This window comes from Crotalus tigris, unplaced genomic scaffold (assembly GCF_016545835.1).
Source record: "Crotalus tigris isolate CLP2741 ecotype Arizona unplaced genomic scaffold, ASM1654583v1 scf7180000024359.8030256, whole genome shotgun sequence".
NCBI lineage: Eukaryota > Metazoa > Chordata > Lepidosauria > Squamata > Viperidae > Crotalus > Crotalus tigris.
In genome coordinates, this window is record NW_024100528.1 from 6,480,267 (window position 1) to 6,494,866 (window position 14,600).

The following is a 14,600-nucleotide window of genomic DNA, read 5'->3' on the forward strand; positions in this document are numbered from 1 at the left end:
AGATCTACACTGCTCAAGGCACTTTTGAGAGAGAAAAAGAAAATGCTAGAAGCTGATCCTTTGCTATGTGGAATACCTTTTAAGCTGAAAGGTTAGATGAAATAAGGATGGATACTAAAGGTGTTTTGGAACTGACAGAGGTCCATGAGCTCCACCCTAGACTCAGCTCAGTTCCCTAATGGGGCAGATCAAGAGCTAATAAAAAGAATGGAAAACAAACTTGACATTGACTATGATTTCTTTGTTAGAACACTTTTGAATTGTTTCATCTGGATAAAATAAAAATGGTGAGTAAAACAAGAGAAGTCATACCCTGCTAACTGCTAACTGCACTGCTAACTGATAGTTATTTAGATCAATGATTTGATTGATTAAAAGGAAGCATAACTGAGGCATTATTTTTTTTTCTGCTTCAGTTTCTTTAAAGAAAGTATATTTACCATTCCAAGGGAACAATCCTGTCACTTGGAAATCAACCTAGCAGCATAAAAGGCAATTTAAGAACATCATCAAATGGAATGATGCAGGGAGAGTGGGCAAACTAGCTTTCTGTGACTGAGCAATTATGCTATTCAAAATCCTGGTTTTAGAATAATACCTAAATATTATGGTGCCAAGTTCCTCTCCTTTCAAAGGAGAATTATTTATTCATATGTAAATGTATTCAGTTTTAATCAAGCACACTTAATACTTCTTTATCTAGAAAGGCATTCCCTTCTGTGTAGTGTACTCTGTTCATATCAGAACTGCTAGTTTTCCCTGCATCCAACAATACTAAGAATTTCCTGTAATGCTGAGATCAACACCAGGAATCAGTTCAAATCCTATATGATTATGGATTTACAAATTGTTCCAGCTTAAAATGCCTTTATTCTGTAAGATTAATGACCATATTAAGACAGTAATAAAACATGAAAGAAATAAAACTTAGTTTTGTATTATGATTGAAAACTCACAAAAGGGAGCTTCAGGTGTCATGGTTACAAAGGGAAGTTTGCAGTTTGTGTTTGCATGAGTGTAAGATATGGAGGATTTTTTTAAAAAAAAATGTTCAGGATTTGTAATCTCACAAGTCTCAGCGGACAGGCACTATCTTGCAAAAGACATTTCCCTTGCTGGAAGGAAATGCTTGTTCTAACAGGGGTTTTACCACACATTGTTTTATGTAAATCCTGTAATAAGCTTTTGGTCTGATTAACCCAATTCATTAGTAGATGTAATAGAAGCCCCTCATTAGGATTGCTGCCGTATTGTACAACCAGGTAGGTAGATGATGCCGAAATTCATTATTAGGCATCTCTTGTCTATACTTCCTCGGAATGCTGGAATTTGTAACTGAACAATATGTACGCTGACCACATTATCTGGCTTTATCTACCCAACCCACTGGCTTCCTTCTAATTTCTTTTAACCCCCTCTTCCTTTTTAGCATCTCCATTCTGCCTGTATGGTATAAGCTTTTTCACTCTTCCAGCAACCTTTCCCCTCTACAGCAGATGCTGTCCAAATGAGGACCCAGATTGTTGGGGGCAATGTAAATATATATATACATTGCTTACTGGTGTACACCGCTTAGAGAGTGCTTGCACTTAAAGCGGTATATAAGTCTCATAAATAAATAAATAAAATGTTGGACGGCAGCTCTCATCATTTCCATTCAGCGAAGCTAGTGGCCTTTAGCTTGGCGTTACTGCGACTCGCCGTCCAGCACATCTGGAGAAGCCACCAAGTTAGGAATTGTTGTAAGCCGCCCAGGGTAACCCCACGGCGAGATGGCACGGGCTGCTTCTTGCAACACTTTATCCCGGGGACGGCGCTACCGCTATTGTCTCCCGGGTCCGTGTTCGAGCGAACAGAAGACCTCAGGGGCGGCCCAGGGAATGAAATCGTGGAGGAGCTTTTGGTTTGGCGCCCGTCGAGGATAAAAGGCGCCGGGAGGGGGTCCAGGCGCGGGAGGAGAAAGAGCGGAGAGACTTTCACTTCACTAATGATCTGCACCAGAAAAGGCGTCTATCAGGTTGGTCTGTTGCCGCTGCTTTCGTCGTCGCGCGCTCCTCCTCCCCCTCCCCCGCCCCCCCTTTTTTCTTTTGCTCAAGTTGCCTTCCTCGCTTTTTAGCCCGCTTTTTCCCCTCTTAAGGTGGCTCGGCGAGTTGCGGCGTCCTCCGCCGAAAGCTCTGCGCTTTTCCGAGGGCAGGGGGGCCTTAAAGGAAACCTCTTCGCCTCCCTCCACCGCCAGCCTCCAGCCTGAGCTGCGTTCCACGCCGCCGCATGTAAGGAAGCTCCTCGCACCGGCTTCGCTCCAGTCGGAGAGAGAGAGAGCGACAGAAAGAGAGAGGGAGAGGGAGAGGGAGAGAGAGAGAACGCCGTCCAAGCTCCGAATCACTCGAAAGTCGCCGCCGCGGGCACATGCAGCAGTCGCACTCGCGAACCTGTAGCCGAGAAGCTGGACCTTCGTCTGCGGGAGACGCCGCTGCTTTGATACGCCGGTTGATCCTCCGCCGGCACTTGCTCGGAGGTTCTCTCTCGGAGATCTTCAGGACTGGCTTCAGAAGCAAAGCGACGCATTGATTTTCCTCAGGTAAGGAGGACATGCAGCCTGAATCTTTTACCACTGGTGTTATCTTGGGGGAAAATGGGCTTCTCTCCCCTTCCATCCCCAATATTTAAAACTGATCAACGACACTGGCCACTTCCCCCCCCCCTTTTTTTTTTTTTTTTTGCTCAAGATGGGACAGTCAACTCTTTAAAAAGCGAGGGCAAAATAGGTTTGGTTATCAGCAAATGGAAATAACCACGTCTCTTGCTTCCATCTTCAAATATTAATGTATGTCTTTCCAGCAAATTTTGAAAAGAAAAAACAGATTATCTGTCTCCGCTGTATTTCCCCCCCATTATCTTTGCTATTCCAGTGAAAGAATCCTGGGGACTCTTCCATTCCCTTTAACTCTTCTATCCTCTCCAGGGACAAAATCACCTGGGCTTAATTAATGAGGGAATGCGTATGTGGGATGTGATGGTACACTTTGCTGATCCCGCTTGCCTGTGGGAGAAAGAGCAGCAAAGCAGGGGTAGAGAAATTCAAAAGGACTCCCCTTCCTTTTCTAATTTCCAAGCTAACCTTCTTTTGTTTGAGTGAACAAAGAGATTACAACTAGCAGCTGTAGCGGGTAGGGGGAAGAACGATTTTTCAAGATGCAGTAAAAATGACTAATTATAAGATGGCAAGATAGAGCTATCTCAACTTTGGAAGGAGTGCAGTGTGATGGGGTGCTAGTTAAATATTAAGTAGAAGAATATATTCTTGGTCTCCTCAATTCCTTTGTCCCTGTTATGGCTGATTTTATGTAGGAAACATCATTCTCCTTTAGTTTTTTGGCTGGTGGATAAATTAGATAAAGATAAGAATTTCATTTCTCTTACCATTCTCAAGCAGCCCTATCAGAAATGAAAAATCAGGGAAATATCAAGCAAGTGAAATGGGAATTTAATTCCCCAAAGGAGAGTTCTCTGTAATGTCCTACTGGGCTATTCAAAATCTATTGTCATCATTAGGAGGATTCTGGATTAGCCTGACTTACATTTTGGTTTTCAGAAAACTCTTAGATTTGCCCAGTAGCATTTACAGAACTGAGTTATGACATTAAAAAGACAGTTTCTAATGGAAACCTCTCAGTAAGCAAAGCATACAGTGCCAATTGAATGGAAAGTTCATTATAGATTAGACATAGAAGTCTCAGAAAAAAAACATAAAAGCTGCTTTGGACAATGGTCATTTTGGATTCCTCTGCAGCGCTGGCATGGTAACATATAATAAATGTTGAGTTATCCTTGCCCCTCCAGTTTTGTTTGGACAGGAGTCCCAATGTCTTGAACCTTTGCTTTGAAGTTTGGCAGGTTCAACTTCTAGGAGAATGTTCCAGGGTTGAATAAAATCCAATTTCATCTGAATATAGCCTGACCCCAAGATAGATTATTTTAATCCAGATAATTTGGATCTTGCGTGGCATGAATAAAGACAATATGCAATTCCAGCTCCTTTTGAAAAAAAAAACCTTGTGACAGGGAAAGAATGAATAGGAAGCATAGGGAGTTCAGGGTCCTTCCACAATCTGTTTCTCATCTGCTTCTAGAATCTAAAATGGCTTTAGCAATGTATCATTTCCTCTGGTCATGCTTGCAATAAAAGTGCCTAGAACAAAGTATCAGAGAAGTCTCTATCACTCAGGTGAAATGTAGGCAAAACCCACATATATAGAGAAAAACAATCTGATTCCAATCAAAATTATCTAAAATGATTAACTGCAACTCTGCAATTTGAGTTGAAAGGAAAATGAGTTTATTCAGTTTTCTTTCAGGGAATTAAAAAAAACCAGAGATATACTGTGAAATAAATCCAGATGATCAGCAAATTAAGTCTCTAGCATTCTCCAGCAAAAGGACATTTTTTTTTAAAAAAGATCAGCAATGTACCCTTCAAAAGAGCATCAGAAATCTCTTAAAAGCATCAGACATAGATTTGGGGACCATCCACATCTCCATTAGCTTCTGCTCTTACTCTGCAAGATCTTTTTGTAGTGAGAATTAAAAAGGTCGTTTTACATTGGTCTTTCTGTACAGCAAGAACAGAAACTTTTAACTAGCCAGAATTGTCAGTTTTCATATGTTTGAATGTTATACAAATTATAGTATATACAAATATAAAGTATGAATATGACTGGAAAGGTGTATTGTTTTAGAGATATGTGTTTGGCTGAAACTGTTGTATGAGCAAGGCAACTTGGGTTTGTTGTAGTATCTATGTATCATCCTTAGAGCAACAGGAGATGTCAAGATAATCTTGAATGTCTCTGTGCATAAATGTGTACATACATATTTGCACATTTACATATTTCAGAGAGGTCTCCCAAATGACAAATGCTTCCCCTGAATCAGTATTTAGGCTCCTAGCAAAAGTGGAGCGGAGGTGAATCGAATACAAATAGAAGTGTAGCAGGTTCAAGCGGGGTATGGTGGAATATTGAGTAACCTTCAGTTGGTAAGCAGCTATCTGCAAAGTATGTGCATTCTATATTGTATGTTGCATGGGCTCAGTCTTCAGCCAGAATGCATAATCGGTGCCACTTCATAGTTTCCCCATTTTGGGGGAAATCCTTTTCAGGGTTTCATGCCCAATTAAAAAGACTATAAAGGCTTGCAGCAGGTGCTGAAAGGGAGTTTTCTCTGCTTGTTTTAGTCCTGATGAAAAAGCTGCAATTTTCATTGGCAGAAAATTGCTTCTATGATACGAGTGCAGAAAGTTTTCTCTCTTTGCAAATAGCAGCTTCAGAAGCAGGCTTTTCATCAAGGCTGCAGCAGAGTCTTCCTCTCCCTGCTAATTTGGTACAGTCTCCACAATTAGCATACTGTATGCTGCATTTGGGAGAAAACACCCAAGGCCATTAAGTATAAAAAAGTGTTTAACATTACTTCTAATTTGGCCTTGTTGTGTTGATTTTCATGTTGCTTTTTCTTGCTTGCAGACTTCTGATCAGAAAACATGAAAGTAATATTGATTCTGGTTGCTTTTCCTACATAACAAATTTTTTTAATGGACATCTTTTATGCAGTATTCCTTTGATGAAAAGTCTTGAAGTGATATAAAAGGAACACAACTAGAAGAAGAAAAAAGCAAGCAAAATTGCAATAAAGTAAAAATATGAAATGTAGCGCAAAGAAGTTTATAGCAACAACTATAATGTGTGAAGTACTTTGAAGATTAGAGTGCTAAGTTTAGCTTTCAGTGCTACCTGGAAAGCATTCCTGAAGTGTCTTGAATGCAGAAACCAGTTGTGTTCTAGTGAGAAATTATTTTAAATTCCACGATTTAATATTTGAGAGATTTATTTGATTCAATATTTGAAGAGACTCAGCTGCTAACTGAAATGAAGGGAGATTTCTTCTATCTCTAAACAGTAAGTAACCGAACAATATCTTCAGTTACAGGAATCAAAATCTGTGCTTTTTGGCAACTATACCTATATGTAATAAAATTGTTTGGCAACTCACGATTTGTAGAGTATTTGATAGCCTCCAGGTTACACTTGGGTCATATCACCAACATTTGGCTACCTGATTCTCACTGCCACAATTTTTTAGTTTGAGGTTGGGGCTAGCTTTGGAGGTCAGGTTTGTTTATTAATAATATGCAAAACAATTTCATGAGTTTACCAGGCTTAATACGTTTATCGTTTACTTATTTGTTTGTTCCTCTTCCCTGATTCTCTTAACCTTCCCAAATGTTCCACATAAGATTGAAGAAGGCTCAGCCCACCACCCTTGTCAATAAGCTGCCTATCTTCTAACCTACTCTGGCACGTCCCAATGAAACAAAGTTGTCACAGAAACCACTCCACATCTCTTCTAATATACAATGAATAATTTCATTTCAATAGGAACATATCTACTCCTTTTCAAAGCTTACACATCTCAGTAACAGATTGGTGGGGAGTAGTTTACCATGTACACACATACAACATATGTCACATCTGGATGGGGAATTTAAAATGTATAGCCTGTGTAGATCATCTGTGGCCCCTACCTTCACTTTCACAGGGATCAAATTCATTTATTTGGAATAATGGGAGTTTAAGAGAGAAAATTTGTCCTTTAAGTTTGGTAGAAATTTAATGAATCTCCCCCCCTCCAAGAACCATGAATGTTATTTTTTTCTCCAGCTGTTTTGTACAACGGATCCTTGCAGTCCTTGCAGTCATGATCTTCTTCCCTTATCCATTATTTTACTAAATTGAGAAGAAGACTAATAGAGTCTCATCTTGAAGTACATGATGCTACAGTGCCAAATCCTCCTGCATGTGACCTCATCCAAGTAACTAATGGATTCCTATTTTATCCCCAAAGCCTTTCTTTTTTCTGCCTTTCTTTCTACCTACCTACCTACCCACTTTCTTACTTCAAGCATGCACAGCATCTGGCTAGTTTCTCAGCTTACATTGTAATTAGTTAACTAACTATATTTCATATCATGGTAGCCACACCATTTAATTTATCCTTCTATCAGTATTTTTTTTTTTTTTTGAAGTTTGGAACTTCTTTCTTCATCTTGTAAGGCTTTGGCCAATATGGCTTTGGTCTAGTGGGTTACTATGATGAAACACCTCTTTCTGTCTTCCAATTGTACGCCTTATCATGAAAATTTCTGAGATGATAGAACTGGTACAGAAAGTCTACCAATCATTTCTAAAAGAAACACCTGAAAGAGCCCTAGCACACACTGAATCACCTGGATATGGAAACTGTCATGGTTTTATACTATAATTTATGGTCTTCCTTTTTGAAGGTTGAACTGTTGAGGCTGATTGCACTAGGAAATGCTTGTAACTGTAATTCCAACATATTTGGAAGACATCAGATTGGAGAAGATCTTAATGTGCAAAATCTGTGTTCCCTTTCAGAGTGTTATGTAAGAATGGATTTGATGCATCTGTTTCCAGTAATCCACTACTCCTCCTCAGTTTCATATGAATTAATTCACAGTTCTTTTCAATTTCTTCATTAATCCTTCAGTTTTAGAGAAAATATTCATTTTTCATGAAGTTTTGTATTTTTCTGTGAAATGCATATTTTATATAATTCTGGTACCATGAACAATTTTGCAAAAATTCAAACGGAGGAAAATTCCAAAGGATGTCTGTATTCTGACCCATTTATTAGTCAAAAAGCCTGGCCCAGATCAGTTTTTAATAATAAATATCGAGTTTCCCTATGAATCAATATTGTCTTATATTGATTCTTGAATTAGTCAAAAATGTTATTCTCTAATGTAGTTGGGGATTGGAAGTATTGTGGAATTCAATAATTAATTGCAATATGATTTGACTTTTGTGCCTATCATTAGTGTAACATTTTGAGTAGATCAGAATCAAGAATAACCACTGAGTTAGCACTTGATTTTGACTAAGCCTTGAACCTCTAAAACTTTGACTAATCTTTGGTCTCTTTCAGTGGGATGTTCTATCTAGAGATAAATCTATGTTGCAGTAGAGAATCTACAAATGTAGATTTTCTACTACAACATAAATTTATGCAATAGTATTGCTATGGTATCATAAACCCACTCTACGTAATAACCTCACCATCATGGTACAAAGCAAATTATCTCCTTTCTAATCTGTCCAAAATATTTTCCAGTCTTTTTCCCCTTTTGCCAGCCAGAGTTAGGGTTAGGTAGCCAATAAATTTAAATAAATAAAGCATAATCTCTTAGAAATAAATTCATTCTTCTTTGATCCCCTTAAATGTAATTATTTAGTAATGCTAAAAAGTCTTTAATTAAGCAAGGAGGTAAGCCATATCAGGATAGTAATCCTACTGCAACTTCTTTCAGTACTGTATGAGCTTGAAGAGGCTGATACTAATGAGGTAGACTTAGTGGCAGAAGAATGGGATTCTTCTTGAAAGCTGAACAAACCTTGCAAAAAAAAAGGGGGGGGGGATGAGCCACAACATGCATGAAAGAGACCAGGCTTCTGCAGAAAGTAGCTGACTAGTGAAAGTGGATAAGACCATTCCCCTTTCCAGGCAGTATTTCTAGAGGGATTGCAGAGAGGTAGAATGTGAGATGCAACATGGCCTGGGGTCATTTTGAAGTGGCAGAGCTACAGCAGCTCTCTCATTGCAAAAACCACCCAAGCAGGAGGGAGAAAACAGGGGAGTGCAGCATTAGCAGTTTGGTGATGCATTCAAAGAGGCTGGGATGGTCTGTATCGCTAGCAGGAGAGGCAGGGGGGGAAAAACCAGTAGGGAATAGCAGAGATAGCATGAGCAGTCACCCCTCCCTTTCATGCCCACACAAGCATGCCCAAATATAATGCACAATTACTGGGCATTGAGATTTCTCCACTATTTTCTTTTATTGGTTCTTCCCCCATTTAATGAAAGAGATTTTTCTTTCCCAGAAGATAAACATCACGTGTTTGAACATCAAGACTTTTTCTGGTTGTCTTCAGCCTCCTTGACTTCCTGGGCTTCAATTAAATTGGAAAGTAAGGTATCAAGCGGGAACTCCTACTCTTGGATTTTTTCTGTTACTGTTAAGGAAGATCCTGCCTGGCCAGGTTGTTGAAAAAATTCTCTTTCTTTGGAAAAAAAAGAAAATCATATACCCAATTTCTTTGCCGATAAAACTGAAGGATTTTGAAAAACCCTTGGAAAGTGTAGCACCTTTCCCTCCCCCACCCATATTGAAAGTGCTTGCAATGGAAAGCTGACCTAGATTCATGGCCACTAGTCCATCAGATGATGATTTTTAACTTTAATACAGATTGCCACTTGCATACGCTACTTTGTTGAAATTGGACAACCCACCATTCAGCACGGTGGTATCATTATTTCATATATATTGATTCTTTTGATGGACCCATTACAAATATACAGTACATCGTATTGCAGATGTGCAGTATCTGCTTGGTGGTGTTCTCTGAAACAAGCAGCCACTAAGAAGATGCTAATTCAGCTCCAGAGGAATTGTTATACATGATGTAATTTAATATCTGGAGTGTATGCCTGTCTGTCACTACAAGCACATTGATGGAGGTCTTGAGAACACAAACAGGTGCCAACATAGCTGGGAGAAGTGCCTTCATTCACAAAATGGCTATTAACTAAAGTATCCTGCTTCCCAGCTATTAGATAAATAGGAGGTTGTTCAGCTACCAGCATATCCATGTCACTAACAGAGATAGGTAGGTTGAAGGCTTTATGTGATTCAGAGGTCCTTGTTCTTCAGGAAAATAAGGCATGATTGATCATTACCTAAAACTTCAGCTTTCCTACAAACTTTATATAATTCATATAAAACAAAAATGGCAGCTCTAATTTTTTTCCTCTGTATTATGGGAGAATTGATTAATCTATCATCCAGATCTAGGTAGAACAACCCATTCCAGACTGAATCATGTTTATTCATGTCTGTATCATATACCTTAAAGAGATTAAATCTGCATGCATTATTTAATGGTTATTCCACTTAAATACTGTGTACAATCTGAAAGCTGGGAACAGGACAGCAAGTATAATCATCATCCATGTCTTGCAAAAAAAGGGCAATGTCACATTGCATTTATTAGAGTTTGCTCAACGTTACACTGAATAAATGTCTAGCAGCAACTGGGAAAAAAACTTGTAACAATTAATAGTCAGTATTGTGTATTTTGAAAGGCTGTTGATATCAAGTTAAAGCAAGCTAAGCCAGAGCCAACACCAAATAAAACAGATTGGTACCTAATAAGGAATCATTCCCAGTTTTAAGCAATCCTTGCTATGCAAATCCAGTTAAATTTGTTTTGACAGTAACTATTTCAGAAATAAAAAAATGTCCATAACATGTATACAGGTAGTCCTCAAATTGTGACCACAATTGAGCCCCCAGTTTCTGTTGCTAAGCAAAACATTTGTTAAGTGAATTTTATCCCATTTTACAACCTTTCTTGCCACAGTTGTTAAGAGAATCACTACAGTTGTTAAGTTAATAACAGGGTTGTTAAGTGAATCTGGCTTCCCTATTGACTTTGCTCATCAGAAGGTTATAAAAGGTGATCACATGACCCTGGGACACTGCAACCATCATAAATATGAGTCAGTTGCCAAGCAACCAAATTTTGATCACATGAACACGGGAATGCTGCAAAATGGTCATAAGTGTAAAAATGGCCATAAGTCACTTTTTTCAGTGCTGTTGTAACATTTGTAACATACAAATGAACTGTTGTAAATCAAGGACTACTTGTAGATATAAATGACTGGGTGGACACCAAAAGGGGTAGGCAGGAAAAAGAACTTTAAATATTGAAAAAAATAAATTCCCTCATTTTGAAACATTGATCTAGTCTAAATTCCACTGAATTATTTTTCAGTATTTATCATTGTCCATCTGTTACAAAAAATGTCACATTATTCTGAGCTTACTCTGAAATTCAGATCCTCTGATACTTTGTCAATTACAAGAAGATCCAGATTTCCCCATCTAAACCTTGAAAGCTTTTAAATGCTAAATCTTCTGCTTAGAAACATAGAAACGTATCTGATACCTCATGATTAATAGGATATAGATAGAAGTTCATATGTGATAATTTCTTCTTTCTTTGGCCAAACATTTATTATTAAAGCAGCAGGCTTCAGAGACTTTGGGAGAAAATATTTCCCCTCACAAAAGCATCTAAACACAAGGATCCATGGGTATGTCATTTTGAGCAACTGATGAACGTACTGAATACTTAGTTGTCCTAAAAAAATCTACCTTGCTGCATTTCTGCCATTTCAAATATTGCTTAAGAGATGTGGAAGGGAATAGAGTCTTCATCCAAAAAAAAAGTATCTCAGACTTCTTTTTTATAATTAGGGCATAGAACAGCAACTATAATGGCATCATGACAGTGGCAAATTCCTTAGGATCTGGTTTCACTTGTGTTGGGGTGAGGTGAGATCTTAAATGTATTTATTTACTTAATTGATTTATAAAGCCACTCATCTCACTTTTACATGACTCTTATAATAAAACAAAATGAAAACACAAAATACAAACATGTAAAGCAAAAATAAAAACACACAGCAGCCAGGCATGATCAAATCTGTCATCCGTACAACCAGGAGATGGACTGTAACTGATGGCCAAGGCCCCAGGCCAAGCACAAAGCCAGGTTTTTAAGGCCTTGCAAAAGGCCAACAGGGATGGGGCCATTTTAATCTCAAGGGAAGAATGAACCAAAGGGTGAATACCATGACAAAGAAGGTTCTGGGCCCTGCCAGGCAACAGGCCTAGTGATGATATCCAGAACATACATTTAATTCTCCCTCCCTTTCTTTCTCTCTCTCTCTCTCTCTCTGCCATTGTAACTTCCCCACTTCTGAATATCAGCATGTTTACTAATTATCTTCATGAGAAATGCACCTTCATTAGCAAACCCCCTAAACTGCATATCTTACTGATGTTTTTAAAATATTTAATGGACTCAGTCATTAAGAATATATCTTCTTCAGGTGCCACTTCAGGAAATAATAATTTACAAAAACACATTTGTGCTTTTATCTAATATCCTTTAGTTTTCCATATGTCTTGTGAAAGATTTCTCAGGGATTTCATTTATATCAGTGATATAAAAACTGCAATTATCCAGTGAATTTTATGCAAAAGCAGGATGTTTTCAGTACTCAGAATGGATTTCATTTATAATACAGAATTTATTTATTTTTTGTTCAATACGGACACAAATATATTTCCCTCCACACTTTAACCTTTGTTATGATCTAGAGACCAATTTTATTTGCACATGTGGCTATTCACAAATGGATTTTTTTTTTCATTTAGAAACATGCCATGTCCTTTCAAGGTGCTTTGAATTTTTGCCAAAAAGATAAAGTAGGGACACTGTTTATTTATCACTCATTTACTCAGGTGACATTGCCTCAGTGAACAATTTTATTGCATGGGAAGAGCAGATTTCTACTACCACTAAAATATTAAATGCAGTTGTTGAAAAATAGCAATCCTAGCTCCAGCTTTGTTTTGTTGTGGGGATAGGGGGATAATACTTTTAAACTATGCGAGTATATGCGAGTATATGATATTACTGTAAGCATGCCAGAAATATCTTTGTTTTCCTGCATCTTTCCATTTCAAGGAACTTTCCCTTATTTATTTATTTATTTATTTATTTATTTATTTATTTATTTATTTATTTATTTATTTATTTATTTTAGCTTCGCCCTTAAAATGATAAATTTTGATTTATTTGTTTTTAGTGTTTGTATACTACTTCTAGCAAGTATGAAATACAAGCTCCATTATCTTCTCTTCTCCACATATCCCTGGGAACAATTTCCCTCTTCATCTTCCCCATTATGTGAGGAAGAACCTTCTGCTTAAAGGTTTTAAACCAGGCATTGTTGTAGCCATAACTTTAGCAGAAGCTTTACTCTCCCAAATTAATAGGAAATAACCTTTAACTACCCTTTATGTGAAACTTCACTTTTTAATTTCCACATGTCAAGCTGGTGTTAAAAGATATAACTGAAAATGTCAATTGAAATAATACAAAAACTTTTGTAGAGTATTACCTCTTGTTGGGAATGTACCATGATGATGTACTTATTCTTATTCTGCTTTCAAACTTTTCTGAAAATGTATTCTTATGGCCCACTTGGGAAGGGATTTATGTTTAGGATTTTTTAAAAAAGCATATTTCTGTTTCATATTATCCCAGATTGAATATGTGTGAAGAGTCAGATTATTTGAATGATTAGCAAAAAACATAAATTGCTGGGTATCTATACTGTATTAGATACCCAGCAATTTATTTTTTTCTCATTAGTATTCTATATACGATATACAGTGACTAACTTTCCAAACAGATAATGACTGGACTAAAATCTGCAAAAGGGAACAATGCTGGCTATATTGGAGTTCCCTTTCTAGGGTCAAACAGAAACATCCAGACTTGGAAGGGAAATCCACTGCAGTGTTACCGTGTCTTCTGCTATGCTGAAGAACTCCAAGATTATCTTTCCAGGATCAATTTCCACAACAATGGAAAGGGATCAGATGAGACTCAAGCTCATTAAATTCTAATCCTGACCTTGATCCTCAACCATTCTCCAAACTGCTGTGAAATTTAGAATAGTTCAGGTTATTTGTTGAACTTCCATCCTAAGTACAAATCTTCAGGGAATACATCCCACTGAAGTGGGACTCTCACCACTGCAGGAGACACTTATAAGATTAATTGAATGTAAATCTCATTGGTGAGCTGGGTTTGACCTTGTTATGGCTGTCACCATGCCGCATTATGTAAGCAATATTAATTTTAATTCTTGCTGCAGTGCCTCTGCTGTTCCTAAATTAGCAATGGAATTTCCATCAATAGCTTTCTATCAGTGTCCATAGAATTCTCTGTGTTAAATTGCTCACTACTTCTTAACTTGCTGTAAGCATCATCAGCCCTGTTTAAATTGGGAAACTGCTGTCTTGTATACTGGGTGCAGTCTTAATAACACGCAAAAATATTTTGGAATCCAAGACAGAAATAGGTTGCTGATAAAGTTTCTCCCATCTTTTCCTTAAAGCAAGCAACTGACTAGGATGGGAACTGAGAAACAGTAAATTGGTTCATATCATATCTAGCCTTGCTCTGACACAGAGGAATATGTCTAATGTAAATTTTATAGTACAATGCGCAGTGACATTGATGGAAGGAAAAGCATTTCTCTTTAAGATTCATTGTTATCAGGGCAATTTCCTAGTCCCTAACAATGTCCTCATCTCCCTCATATTCTTCCTTTTACTACTTCTCTTTCAGTAACACCACTGTAGTATCAGGAGGGTTAGAATGCCACTAATAGCTCATTGTGGGTAGAACGTTGCCTGCTTATTATTCTTTATTAGATAGCAGTTTTATTTTATCTGTCCAAGGTGCTCCACACCCTTGAGGTGACACTGCTTGGCTCATTAAGTGCAGGAATGACAGGATTTGACTCCCCCATGTGCTTTGCTATGGGGTTCTTTTGCATTCTGTCCAGCAGCAGAAACAGCTTTCCTTTGCTGATTAGAA

The 14,600-nt window shown here is 37.9% G+C and overlaps 1 protein-coding gene across 2 annotated transcripts in view; it reads left to right on the forward strand.

Annotated features, from left to right (window-relative positions):
* The first annotated feature begins 2,179 nt into the window (after window positions 1–2,179).
* The window catches only part of LOC120300837 (galactosylgalactosylxylosylprotein 3-beta-glucuronosyltransferase 1-like), a 60,096-nt gene continuing 47,675 nt past the window's right edge, over window positions 2,180–14,600 (forward strand). For both annotated transcript variants that reach the window (XM_039327347.1, XM_039327349.1), the window contains exon 1: window positions 2,180–2,578. The gene's annotated coding sequence lies outside the window, so the exon portion shown is untranslated. The remainder of the gene's footprint in view (window positions 2,579–14,600) is intronic.